Here is a 15,418-nt window from a genome sequence, read left to right on the forward strand (position 1 = left end):
TCACCTTGACAAAAGGGCTGCTCCCCCTTCAATCACCCTGCCTCAATTGTTCGTTTTAAAATTTTCTGACCCTCGTTCTGTGCGAGGCCAGGCAAAAGCAGGACACTGTCCCCTATGTTGTGGTGCAGCCTTGCTTCCTAAAAACTGCCTGGGTGCTTTAACATTTAGGGCCAATTAAGATGTCTTTAGTACAGTTTTGCCAGTGACTGATTATGATGCCCGGAAACTGTTTGAGCATTCTGAATCGGGTGCAACAGGCATCGGGACAGTCCATGTCTTTCAGAGCCGTATCGTACAGCTCTATGGGCATGGTTTTCGGACGAGCAATGTCGCAGGCACCATGGGATGCCCACCACAGGGTGCAAGGTTTTTCCCAACCACTCCTTTCTTCAATGGGAGCCTGTGTTCTTGTTCTGAACACAGGCTCCCATTGAAGTTAATGTGAGTCCGACCGAACCATGTTGAGAAGAATCGTAATCAGTCATCCGGACTTACAGGACCCGATTAGTTTGGAAACTAGTCCAGACTTGATTCGTTAGGGACAGTTTCCAAGCAGCATCGTAATCGGGTCTTAAGCTGTGGGTTTCCTGTGGCTGTTTGTCAATCAGCGAAACTGCCCTGTGTACCAGTGCAACCCCATCCGTTTTCCGAACTCGTCACAGGTTGGGGTGAAAACAAGCCTATGCTGCCCCCACCTCGTGCTGGGAGGAGTAAGGTAATGTTTGAGGTGAACTCAGGGCTCTGAGTGAGATTGGAGCCAAGCTACAGGACGTGACTTAATACAGAACTCTCAAGTTTTCAAGGCATCCAGGTCAGGTTTTTAACTTTCATCCATGAACTTATGGTCTTTAAAAGTTGGCCCATTATATACAAATTTGGACTACAAGTCCTGGATTGCTTAGTAAATAGCTGGTCTCAATAAGCTTGTCATGCATGGGGCAGCTCCGCTACCTCGTGGAGGTTAAATTACTATTTGATTTTACGCCCCATTTTCTTCGAATTACCCCCACTGCCACTGTCAGGCTTTACTCTCTCTTAATTTTATGCGAAGGTGTGGGATGTATAGCTTATAGGCTGTCTCATTCTAGCTTTTGTACTGTCACAATTTACTAAATTGGTTTGACTTGTTATGCTGATTTTAATTTAGAAAGCTCGTGGTCATATGATGGTACACAATGGACATGAAAAAATAACACGAATATGTAAGTAAAAATGTTTATGCAGAATGTATACGGTTTAAATGATATACATGCAAACTCTATGCCTACTAAACTCACATAACTAATAAGAAAAGTTCAGTAAATAGTTATTTAAAAAAATAAACACGGTAAACAATGTCATTGTAAATAATGCTTTTGGAAGTGCACACATGAGTATAAGCATGTGTAAGATACGTGCTTGATTCCTTTGAATGTTTCGTAAGAGAATCAGTTCTTTTGCAGAGCAGTTTGAAATAAAATGAGTAAATATTAAAACAGCTCTTAACAGTAAGCTTTGCCCATTAAAGGTACAATATAAAGCATGTGTCCACTCTACATACAGGACAAGGTTAGCCATTAATCAGGGCAATTGGAATGATGAGGAGGGGGGAACAAATTAAGTGGCAGGGTTGATTAAATTATGCAGCAAGAAAAGGCAAATTATGCAAACTCATGCGTCACATTCTGAAATTATGTTCCACCTCATTAGTAGTAGTTTAAAATCCCAATACAGTTATAAGCAACTGAAAAATGCGTAGTCAAACTTTCCATTGGATCTTCCACTGTGCAGAGATAGGTCCTTGAGAAGGGATTAGGTTTCGTACCGACTGCAAAGATGCATAAATTCAAGACGTGTACCGAAGTGAACAAGCTCATTAGCACATTTAAACTCAAAGCCTATTTTGACAATTAGGAACCACAGACTTCAACATAAGATGACACAGGATTGCTTTTAAAGTCCACTTTTACCCCCATAAATGTTACCTTACCAGTAGAAATTGTGGCTTTTGAAAAAGCGATACTCAACGAACTAGAGGGCATCAATCCCAATGCGACTAAGGTGTTTCACAACACAACAAAGGAACAAAAACAAGCTATAAAGGAGTTGGGCAACAACAGAGAGCTAGTGATAAAACCTGTGGAAAAGGGTGGGGCGATATGTATCTAAACAGCAGAGGCCTACCACCACCAATGTATGAGACTCCTACAAGATACAAGAAATGATGGAATACTGAGAATAGACCCAACAGAATGGAATGTCCACGGATACAGATTGCTAGCATGGTGGAGGAGGCCCACGCCCATGACTGGATCTCACAAAAAGAAGGGGAGTTCCTAGTTAAAAGAGACCCTGTCATACCATACTTTTACACAATACCTAAGATTCACAAGAATTTGGAACATCCACCGGGGCGACCCATAGTCTCCGGCATAGGGTTTATCCTGGAACCTTTGTAAAAATTCACTGATTCTCTCTAGCGACCATTAATTCAATAAACAGACACTTACCTACAAGACACTAAAGATGTTCTCCGAATCCTACAGGACAAGCCTTTCAACTCTGAAACGGAATTACTTGTTGGTTTGGATGTGGAGAGCTTGTACGCTAGCCCCCCTCACAATGAAACACTAAACATTATTGAAGAAGTCCTTTCCGAAGTAGGCTGGGATTATCAGACACCAAGGAATATCATAATGAAGTGCTGCAAGTTATCTCAGACTAGGAACTTTTTCCAATTCGAGGAGACACTCTAGCTCCAGAAGCACGGGACCAGCATGGAAAGAACATTTTCTCCCAGTATAGCAGGACTACATGTCCACCACCTCAAAAAACATAAGTTCCTCAATGACAACAACCCTTTTCTGCGTCACATCAGTCTGTGGAAACGATACATAGATGATGCGCTGGTGATATGGAACGGGAAAAGGGAAACAGAACAGAAATTCCTACCTTGCTTAACTATCAAACTGATTTCTTAAAATTCACCAATACTATATCTAATCTGGAACTGGTGTTCTTAGATCTCAACATCTTTTGCCAAGGAGGGGAGCTAAAACAACTACACACATTAAGCCAACTGAAAAGAATTGCCTCTTGGTCTATGATAATTTTAGGCCAAGAGGGATAGCATCCTGTTTGGCCAATTTCTTTGGTTAAGAATAAAATTGGTGTTGCAGCACGTGCAAGTTAATTTGTTTTATTTATGTCTTTCTTTACCTAATTCTGATCGGCCGTATGCCGAGGTTTACTGCCGCTCACCCTGCCCCACCCCTCCCTATCCCACCGGCCCACAGCACTCCCTCCAGGAGCCGCTACTACATGCAATCGAAAATGCAACTGAGATTGTCTACTTTGACCACAAACTACACTCCAAGGTCACAGTGGATGCAAGTCGATGGGGCAAGGGGCAATCCTTGCTCAACACATTGGTCATCTGAATTTTCAGAGACACATTGTGGCCTATGCCAGTTGGAGCCTGTCAGACACAGAATGTGCGGGAGAAGGAGAGTCTGGCTGTAGTGTGGGCCTGCAAACATTTTCATGTGTTTCTTTACAGAACACATGTCACTATCATAAGAGACCAGCAAGCTCTACTGACCATCTTCGGAAATCCAAAAGCCAAGATGTCCGCTCGCATTGAGAGTTGGAGTCTGAGACTGCAAAATCATGACTATACAATTGTATAAAAGCTGGGTAAAGACTAGAACGCTGCTGATTATTTTTCACGGGTACCACTAAATCATCGAAGTTTGATGTCCAAGACAACAGAGGAACACATCAACTTAACTGTGCAGTCTAGTACACCAGGGGCCATATCAATCAAACTGATTATTGAGCCTTCAAATGCTGACAAGAACTTGCATATTCTCAAAGACATCATTCTGACTCAACCCTGGAAAAGCAGTGTTCAACATCTTGATGGCAATGTCGAATTTTAAAAAATTGTACCGGATGAACAGTATGTGTCCAAAGAAGGTGTTGCATAGAAAGGCTGAAGAATTTTCATACCTGAGAGCCTGAGACAACAGGTCCCCGAACTAGCTCATGAAGGACATTGTGGTATTGTAGCAACCAAAATAGCCCTAAGAGGCCGAGTGTGGTTTCCGCTCTTAGACGAGCAGGTTGAGAGGGAACTTCCATCTTGGCAAAGGACTTTCCCAAAAAGGGAATATCCACTGACCATGAATGAAGAATGAATTTGGTATAGTGCACATCTACTCAAACTAGAGTGTCAAACTAGAGTGTCATGGCGCTGAGACCGGACATTATGCAAGTAGGTAAAACAGGAGTTAGTTCTTCAAAAGTCATGTTCTAAGAATTCTCCTGAAGGTTGAAAGGTCAGCTGTGGCTCTCAGGAAAGCTGGTAGACTGTTCCATGCTTTTGCACCAGGGAACCCAAAAGATCTGCCCCCCATACGAGCCAAATGAATTTTGGGGGTGTGGACGAGATCAGCATTGGTGGATGTTAAGGTCCTTGTTGGCTTGTTGGATACATTTGTTAAAGTAGTTAGCGCCTATGCCGTGGAGTGCTTTAAAAAGAATCACAATGGCTTAAAATGTGATTCTGTCCTTCATACGCAACCCACGTAGGGACTTCAGAATGGGATTCATATGGGATCTGGGCTTTGGTATCAGGATTGCCCTAGCAGCAGCATAGTGCACCACTTGCAGACGCTGAATAAGGTAATCAGGCAGGTACATATATATATATATATATATATAAATGTATGTATGTATGTATGTATGTATGCATATATATATATATATATATACATACATACATACATACATATATATATATATATATATATATATATACATACATACATACATACATATATATATATATATATATATATATATATATATATATATATATATATATTACCTACTGGCGGTCGCCAGTAGGTAGTTATAGTTAGGATTTTTTTCAATGTTAAATCTCAAAATTCTATTTGGAATAACTTTGGCACCGGTTGACGAATCTGCCTGAAAATTTCCTGAAAATGGCCTCGTCGAGCTCCGGTCCTTCCTTGAAAGTTTGGGGGGATACGTCAAGCGGGGGCCGAGATAAAAGGGGGGTCCCAAAACGCGTTTTCCCCATGTAAATTTCCATAGGGCGGTCGATTTTACTTTTAGCCCGAACGGCTGAATGGATTTCCACCAAACTTGGCAAAATTGAAGGGACTGGTAGCCCGATGTGCCTTTGCTATGTCTCAAGATATGTGCTGCAGTGGATTTTGAGTAATTTAGGTGCAAAAAAATATATATATCTATAGGCGCTCTCCGGTGCGCGCACCGGAGTGCGCTCCAGGCGCGACACGCGACTTGCGCGCAGGAAGCTGATTGGCTCTTGGGTGTCTGTAAACATTCTAAACAGTCTGGAGCGGCCGCCATCTTGTGTCTCGGTAAAATCGAGACACAAGGGGTTTGAAAAAAAAAGGGGCAAATGACCATAAAGGGGAAGAGTAGACCCCCTCTGACCCCCTAGGTTTGATGTAGGGGCTAAAATAGGGTCCTGCGGGGCATTACATTTTTTATTTTTTTTTTCGTTTTGCGCGGGGGAAGCGCATGGTACGCGCACCGGCGAAGCACGGGGAAAATCCAGGACCATATTTATGAAGGCCTTGCGCTGCCAGTTTTGCGCCTCCTGTGCGTCAATTTTTGTGACGCACCAGCGGTGTAAAAAAATGCGCATTGTTATGCAATATTTAAAAAGTGACGCATCTATCTAGATGCGTCACTTTTTAAATATAGTGCAACGAGGCACATTTTTTTACACTGCTGGTGTGATGCGTCACTTTTCTGTGCGCACTCCTTATGACATTCCAGATGTGTCATATTTAATGTATGACGAATCATGTTGCAAGGAGTTACAGATACATCAGTATTTCTGACATATCTGTAAACATAAAAGTGACGCGAGGCAGGTGCAAGATTTTGACGCAACAGCATCCTAAAAGTGACGCAGAGAAATCTTATAGATTTCAGTACGTCGTTATTACCAAGCTTTTTGCGGGGGAATGCCCCCTCTGCATACATTATACCTGACGCAGATATAATGTGGCGCAGAGTTTTAAAAAGTGACCCATGTACCTAGATGCGTCACTTTTTAAAAATAGCGTCAGGTATAATGCATGCAGAGGGGGTGTTCTCCCGCAAAAAGCTTTGTAATAGCGACGCAGTGAAATCTTTGAGATTTCACTGCGTCACTTTTAGGATGCTGTTGCGTCAAAATCTTGCGCCTGCTTTACAGCAGGTGTTAGACTGACGCAAGACCTTTCACATGGTGCTTTTTCCATGTGAAAGGACACATTATTGGAGTTGCGTCACTTTTGTGACGCACTCCAGCAATGCGTTACTTGGAATGTCATAAGGAGTGCGCACAGAAAAGTGACGCATCGCACCAGTGGTGTAAAAAAATGTGCCTCGTTGCGTTATATTTAAAAAGTGACGTATCTAGGTAGATGGGTCACTTTTTAAAATCAAGCGCCACATTATATCTGCGTGAGGTATAATGCATGCAGAGGGGGTGTTCCCCCGCAAAAAGCTTTGTAATAGCGACGCAGTGAAATGTTTGAGATTTCACTGCGTCACTTTTAGGATGCTGTTGCGTCCTTTAAATATAGTGCAACGAGGCACATTTTATTACACTGCTGGTGTGATGCGTCACTTTTCTGTGCGCACTCCTTATGACATTCCAGATGTGTCATATTTAATGTATGACGAATCATGTTGCAAGGAGTTACAGATACGTCAGTATTTCTGACATATCTGTAAACATGAAAGTGACGCGAGGCAGGCGCAAGATTTTGACGCAACAGCATCCTAAAAGTGACGCAGAGAAATCTCATAGATTTCAGTACGTCGTTATTACCAAGCTTTTTGCGGGGGAATGCCCCCTCTGCATACATTATACCTGATGCAGATATAATGTGGCGCAGAGTTTTAAAAAGTGACCCATGTACCTAGATGCGTCACTTTTTAAAAATAGCGTCAGGTATAATGCATGCAGAGTGGGTGTTCCCCTGTAAAAAGCTTGGTAATAATGACGCCGTGCGTCACTTTTAGGATGCTGTTGCGCCAAAATCTTGCGCCTGCTTCACAGCAAACCTTTCACATGGTGCTTTTTCCATGTGAAAGGACACATTACTGGAGTTGCGTCACTTTTGTGACGCACTCCAGCAATGCGTTACTTTTGTGTTTACAGATACGTCAGAAATACTGACATATCTGTAACTCCTTGCGAATTGATTAGTCATATATTAAATATGACATATCTGGAATGTCATAAGGAGTGCGTCCACAAAAGTGACGCATTGCTGTTTTCACGTAGCGATGCGTCACTTTTCAGAAATGAGGCCTCCAGTTTATTCACTGTGTCATAACTTTCTTTTCTAACACTCACCTTCTTTCATTCCTCCTACTTCACTTCCTTTCACCTCTCATACCTTTCTGTTCTTTCTTACTCATTCTCCTTTCAATTATCAATGCACTATATTTCACTTACTCTTAATTTTTTTAAGAATATAGCTCTTTGATGAGAATTGGAGGTAGTTCTGAAAAGAACTTTTGGTTTTCTTCTTTTAACTGAACAGGAACAAAAACAGGGAATGGAAACTGCTCAACAGGAGCAAAAAGAAAACAAAAAAATTAGGGGTGGGAAGGGCAGCGATGGTTCTCCAATGCTCGAACCATGAGCAGGACACTTTGCTCCCCATAGGTGAGGAGTTGATTGCAGTATCTGCATTTGACGACCCCATGGTTAAATGCAGGTTGTATGTTTGCCACCTGCTCCTGCGATTGCTCTCTCCCAGAAGAAGTTGCTCCTCCGGTTGATGTAGAGGCCCCATCTCTGGGAACCTCTTGTGCCAGAGCCCTGACACTTTCCCGGGCAAAATTCTGGGGGTGCCTCCTCTCCACATGGCGAATCATGGTAAAGTTGCCAAAAGAGTACTTTTTTGGGGGGTTACCCCGTGACAGGACCTGTTTGCAGACCCTGCACTCCACTTTTGGTGCATTCACCTTTTTCTGGTCTGCTGGAAACTTAAAACATTTCCAGATGAAATGCTCTTTGACCTTCGGCTGAGGAGGCTCTTCATCAATGAATTCAGGCTCATCTTCACTGCTGGATGGTCTGGCAGCCATGATTATCCAAGAAATATGCAAGAGCAAAAAGGCAGGTCTTTCAGTCACAAAAGTGAAAGAAGAAGTGAAGGAAATGGGTGGGGATTTCATTCATTGTAAAAAAAAACTGTTAGCAACCAATGAAAAGTGTTATTTTAGGGTCACATGACCCGACGCGTTTACGCTGCGCGCTCCGGAGCACTTCCGGTGCGTTTACGCAGCGCGATCGTAGGCGCTTCCGGGGCGCAAACGTGGCGCGATCGTAGGCGCTTTTGCGTGCGTTTACGCGCCGCGAACGTAGGCGCTTCCGAGGGCACTTACGTTGCGCGCCGAAGTGACGTCATCAAACTTTTACAGAAATGCATAATCATTTTCCTTATTAAAAAAAACTAATTTTATTTGTATGGTACGAAATGTTTTGCATTATTATTAACTTTTCATTCATATTTTTTTTCACGAACGACAGTTGCGCTCTGGGTGCGCTTTCAGATGAGCTCACGGAAAAGATTACCGGAGAGCTTAGCTGAAAGCTTCCCGGAGCGCGCACCCAGAGCGCAAAAGAAAAAAATTATATAAAAAAAATGAATACTTTAAAAAAAACAGCAAATTGTAAAAAAAAAAAAAAAGGTTAGAAACTCGATATACAAAGGAATTAGCATTTAAAAAACTTATGAAATTCACTGAAAAAACCATAGGTTTCACACCAGTTATAGTTAGGAATTAGCATTTAAAAAACCTATTAAATTCACTGAAAAAACCATAGGTTTCACACCAGTTATAGTTAGCTGGAAATTTTACTGATATAAAACCATTGAAATTCCCACGTTATAGTTAGATGGACTCACTATAACTTGCGCGTGCAATGCACTGCTGATGATGTCTTAATAAGCCAGTTAACCAATCAATTTTTAAAAACCATCCATTTAGACACTTATTTAAACATTTATTCTTCCATCAACTTTTACATATACATATATAAAATATATTTATTTTTCAGAAAGACACACATTCACTGGATGGTGTCATCAGTGATGTCATGAGTGATGTCACTGACCATGTCATGATTGATGTAATATGTGATGTCATCAGCAGTGCATTGCACGCGCAAGTTATAGTGAGTCCATCTAACTATAACGTGGGAATTTCAATGGTTTTATATCAGTAAAATTTCCAGCTAACTATAACTGGTGTGAAACCTATGGTTTTTTCAGTGAATTTAATAGGTTTTTTAAATGCTAATTCCTAACTATAACTGGTGTGAAACCTATGGTTTTTACAGTGAATATATATATATATATATATATATATACATATATATATATAATGAGGTACGTCCAGTCCCTAGCGCAGCGCAGTCAGCCACACCGTCAATCAGGAACCAGCGAGACCCAACGTGGTGCAAATTGATTTTATTTAATGTTCAGCCCAGCACATACATACATACATACATACATATATATATATATATATATATATATATATATATATATATATATATATATATATATATATATATCCCTGATTTCGCCTCCAGTACACAGGATTCCGAATCCAAAGAGACGATGCAGACCCAGATTTTGTGCAAGTATTCCTTTATTTCATTAATCGCCCAAACACCACCGCCATGACGCGTTTCGGTCCCTCTCGGACCTTGATCACATGACACATCACTTGGGCAGGACACCACTATTTAAAGTGACAGTGCAATTGTGTAAAGTGCTAGACATGGATGAAAGACTAGATTCCTGCGTAAATGCAGTTGTGTCTGTAAAATACAGATCCATACAAGTTCTGGCTAATACAATTTACCTCCTGTGCAAATATTGCTGTGAAATACATGATAAAGTGCAAAAAGTGCTCAAAACTAGTACAAATTCGCATTTCAAGTAAACATTCACAATAAATATCCCCTTCCTCGAATATAAGCATCAATAAATAATTAAATTCATTAATATTGATAAAACCATTCCATCATTAAAAGATGCGGCTCAATTTAAAGGAACCTTGATAAAATGTCAGCATGAAAAAAATCTCTATGCTATATACAAAGGCCCTCGAGGTTGTTTCCACAAAACGGATATAGTTTGCTTGAAAAAAACAAGGGGGGGGGTCACATCTGTGACCAGCACATTTGGAGGATTGTAAAGAGCCACTGCAAAAAAACACAGGTATAATACAGTTGTTCCTCTTGAATACAGCCCCAGTGGGCATATTACTATACATCCATGAACTATGACTTAAATCAAACAGTGTAGTGACTACCCTAAACCCCAAGAAAATTGTGAAAAAATATTTTTCTATCACTAAACATCATAATATACAGTGGAATGGTTAAAAAGATTCATTACTCATGCGGCCTAAGACTTGTTACTAGCAGACGGACACTAGAAGATATTTACAGTTTTAAAATTACTTTGAATATCATCTACAAAAACGTATAAAAATCTTCAGTTGAATTCAACCCATTAGGGCTCTTAGTGTCCATCTCCAGAATGTATTTCGTTTCCAACCTCCTCAATTTAGCGTTTCTATCTCCACCACGTCTCAGGGGTAAAATGCAATCAATAATGTAATATTTCAACAAGTCAGAGTTTTTATCGTGAACTGCAGAGAAATGACGAGCCACAGGGTATGATTCATCCCCATTCTTGATGGCCCGTAGGTGTTGGAGAATTCTCTTGTGACACTGAGGTCTCGTGCTCCCTACGTATTTCAAGCCGCAAGGGCATTCTAACACATAGACTACGTACTCTGATTTGCATGTGAGCTTTTTGTCTATTTTCCTCGGTGTACTGTGGAATGGGCTATGATATTCAGTCTTATTAATGCCATGCCTTGCACGTTGCACATTTGATGAAGCCCTTACTTTTGGTCAGCCAGTCTACGGAGGATTTGATTTCCGGGCTACTTGAGACCAAGGTGTTACTCATTGAATTGGCTTTTCTAAAGGTCAGATTGGTGGAACGTGACAATCTCTCTCCCAAAACTGGATCGTTCTTAATTAGAAGCCAATTCCTGGTTATAATCCTCCTGATGGCCTGATGCTGATCACTAAAAGTGAGAATGAGTCTCATGGGCTGCTCATCAATAGGAGTGTCTTTGGTTCTATCTCTGGTTACCAATGCCAGTGCTCTACTTTGTGCGTTGGCCCTTCTGGTCGCACTGTCAATGACCTTGGGGCTGTAACCCCTTTCAATAAACCTTAATCTGCACTCCTGCTGTGCTTTGAGGCAATCAGACTCCCTACTGCAGATTCTCCTGATCCGCAACATCTCCCCATAGGGGATGCTGCGGATCAGGTGGGCCGGATGATTGCTATCTGCATGTAGTAGTGAATTGCCCGCCGTGCTTTTCCTGTTTAATCTAGTGTTGAGAGAATTCTCAGTCACAAAAATCTCTACATCCAGGAACATAACATAATAGTGAAGTAGTGTGGCTCACTGGTTAGAGGCGGCAGACCCGAGAGTAGAGGACGGCCCGGGACCAGGGTTCGATTCCCGGCGCGGCAGGTTTCTGGACCAGGGTCAGCGGACTCGATAATTCTCTCACCTCGGTGCCCACTCTGATCAGCGATCACACTCGGCAACTCTGGGCATTAGCTTGCCTCATCTTCACTAACGGCCCCACCAGACCGCCGGGGATGCCTAGTCTCACCCTGGAGATACCCATTAAGGGACCATCTCTCAGGGAAGCCAGGAAGGGTTTCGCAGCGGTCGAAGCGCCTTGGGACCCTACGGGTAAGTAGTGCGCTATATAAATGCCTATACATTTACATTTACAGAGGATTTACTGATATAACTGGTGAACTGTAAATTCATGTCATTGACATTAAGCGAGTTCACGAAATCCTGCGCTTCACCCTCAGTCCCACGCCAGATAAACAAAAGATCATCAATATATCTGAACATATATGCTACATGACTGTTAATAAATGAAAGATCTCCATTTAAGAGTGTCTGTCTTTCCCATAACCCCATGTGCAGACAGGCGTAGCTAGGGGAAAAACATGCCCCCATAGCTACGCCCCTGATTTGTTGGTAAATCTGTTTGGAAAAATAAAGTAATTATTTTCCAGGCACATGGTAATGATAGTTATTAACATCCTGTTGTGTTCCATGTAGCACATGGGACGTTTCTGAAGGAAATACTCTACAGCCTTCAAGCCGTCCCTATGGTGTATACTAGTATACAATGACGACACGTCCATAGAAATGAGCACCATGTCTTCACTCCATGTCACATTTTCCAGCTTTCTCAATAGGTCACCTGTATCTAGTATAAAGGACGGCAATGTTCGTACACAGTCCTGCAAAAAATGATCCACGTACTTACTGGCATTCTCCATCAGGCTACCACAAGCAGAAATAATGGGCCTGCCAGGTGGTTTCAAAGTGTTCTTGTGGACTTTAGGTATCAAATACAGGACCGGTATTATGGGGTTGTCGTTTTTCAAAAATTTATACTCATCTGCTGACAATAGCCCCGCACTTCTCCAGGCCATCAAGCAGGAGTAGAATTTGTCCCATGATGCTCTCACCACGCTCAAATCACAAAGCCTATAACAGTTTTTATCAGCCAACTGTCTTTCTGCCTCCTCGCAGTACATTTTCCGAGGCCAGAGGACAATGTTGCCCCCCTTGTCTGATTGGCGTACCACAATCTCATTGTTCTTATTGAGCTTGGCCATGAGTTTGAAATAGGCATTGTCCTTGGCCGTATATCTCTTTTTTGTCTCATTCTGTTTTTTGTGAAGGGTTTTCAATTCTTGTGTCACCTTATCATGGAAGATATCCACATTGTCACGAATCATGATTGGGCAAAATTTAGATTTTGCCTTAAACGATGTTAAAGGTTTGCGAGTTGTAATTGTTGGCATTTGACTCAGCTCCTCTCCCGTGACATCTCCCTCTTCACGTAATTGATATAGATTTTGCATCAGGCCAATGTCTTGAACTGCGATGTCTGGTATTTCCTCACTTGTATTCATGATTGTATTTTTGTTCTTTGTGCTGCCCTGGAGTAGATGAAACTTTTTGAGTTTAATTTTTCTCACAAATTTAAAAAAGGCTACTCGACAGTCAGCATAATTAAAGTTACCTTTGGGACAAAACGACAAGCCCAATGATAGAACAGATGTTTCATTCTCTGTGAGTTGTATGTCCGTCAAATTTATGATGGTTTGGGATTTACCCTGTATAGTAGAACATTCCATTATTGATTCCATTGCTTTTTTGTTTTCTTGGTGTAGCGCTTTTTGGGAACTGTGCCGCTGTTTGTGACATTGCCGGCGTTCCCACCTCCTGTAGTACCTTGACTTGTTGTTTGCACACTTTGTGCACTTTGAGCCCTGGAGTGCAGAGTTTGTCGTCTGTCCTGGCTCATACAATCCACCTCCTGCGCCAAGGTGAGTTTCTGAAAACCCGCTCTCTGCATGCGTGAAATCTCGTTATCAGATCCAATCTCAATTGCTGAGCTAAGGTCAGTAGAAGCGCCAGCCATAGAGCCACTTGCTGCAGTCATTAAATCATTTGGTGCAGATGATTGCGGAGTCGCCTGTTGCTGAGTTTGATTCTGCTGTTTCTTGTTCTTAACCGAATTGTACCTCTTAGCAAAAGTGAACACTTGCCCGTTTTCATAGTCCCATCGGTCCCTCTGGAACTTGAAACTTTTACGTTTCTTTATTATCTCTTCCTCCCGGGCCAGGCGTGCCAACATGTCTTCCCTAAACTTGTGCAACACTGTGGTGGATGTTGATGAGGCATTTGGCACTGATTCAACTTTAGCTATCTCCTCATTAATTGTTTCAATTTGGCTTTGTAGCTTCAGTCTGTCGCTTTCAGCGTATTTGACCTAACACCACTAGTCTCTTTGAGGAGTCGAGGTTAATTTCTGCCCAATCGGCCAGCATGTTAGGGTCGGGGTTTTCATAGCTGGGGGCCAGCATAATGCGTAGCCCCCGCGGTATGTGCCCCACCTCTAAATAGCGACTAAGGGAGCGGTGCTCCCACCACTTGGCCTGTTCCGCTTTCATTAGCTTTTCGAGTTTTTTGTACAGCTCCCGCAAATCAGTAGACGAATCATTTTTAGAGGTTATGTTGTTATCGGAAACTGGAGCCCCTAATGGGACATCTGCAAACAAGTCAGAGGCAGCCACCTCTCGGGTACGTAACATGTTGGCGGACATGGTGTTAAACAAACTTGGGGCAATATATATATATGTATATGTATATGTATATATATATATATATATATATATATATATATATATATAAATATTATATATATATAGGCCTGCCTGATTACCTTATTCAGCAGGAGTCATGTAAATAAAGTGCTCCAGGACTTCACAGAACTGGTTTGGACTGGGTAGAGGGCCCCTTACCTTCAGAGGACAAAGGATTTTGCAGTATAAATATGGGGACCCAGACCCCAAAATGTTGGATCACTTCTGGAACAATAGGACAAGCCTCTGCCAAGGAGAAGAACCAAGAAAGCTGTAGGAGTTGGACTGCCCCCTTGCCACTGTGCTGTGTTGGCCTACAGTGGTGTCTTCAGTGTCTTCAGTGCCAAGGAGCAGAGAAGGACCTTTAAAAGAACTTTCATTATCTTGCAGAATATTACTCCAAGGGTTTGATTTAAGCTTGCCTCCTGACCAAAGTCTCAGGGGTACCAGACATTACCCCTTCTGTTTGTCTGCATCTGGAACTTGCATTTCTAGCTGCTACAGAAGGAATTCTGCAACACCAACGCCGGCGAGCGTCGCCATCATCTGCATCGAAGCAGTGAGTGCTGCTCCGACTTGCGACGTAGGCCCGACGCCTGCCACCGTGACACATCGACTCCGAAGGAGACATCATCGGGGAGCCGATCGGCGACGTGGGTGGGTGGTCAAGAATCTATCGACATTGTGACATCATACGGAACCGTAGTTTTGGCGCCATCGTGACGTCACCTCCTCATTGGTCAGGAACCGACAACTCCCTTGCCTGTGCAAGCATCCAGGACCCTGAAGCATCATCTCCCCTAAAGCAAGGAACTGACGCCGTAATGCACCAATGACGCTGCCCCTCCACGATGCCGTGAGCTGTCTTTGTTTTTGCTTTTCCAAGTTACTGTACTCTGTGGTTCTGTTTTGACTCTGGGCCCGTCGCTTTGCACCTTGCGGTCGGTGCTGAACTTGGGGATTTCTTTGAACTTGAAATCATGATAACTCCCGTTGGGGTTATCTGTTGCTAGAGACTGCTTTCACGTGAATAGCCTACTTTTAAACATTCCTTCCCTTTTGAAGAATTACTTTTATTACAGTATT

Source organism: Lissotriton vulgaris, chromosome 10, assembly GCF_964263255.1.
Source record: "Lissotriton vulgaris chromosome 10, aLisVul1.2, whole genome shotgun sequence".
Classification (NCBI taxonomy): Eukaryota; Metazoa; Chordata; class Amphibia; order Caudata; family Salamandridae; genus Lissotriton; species Lissotriton vulgaris.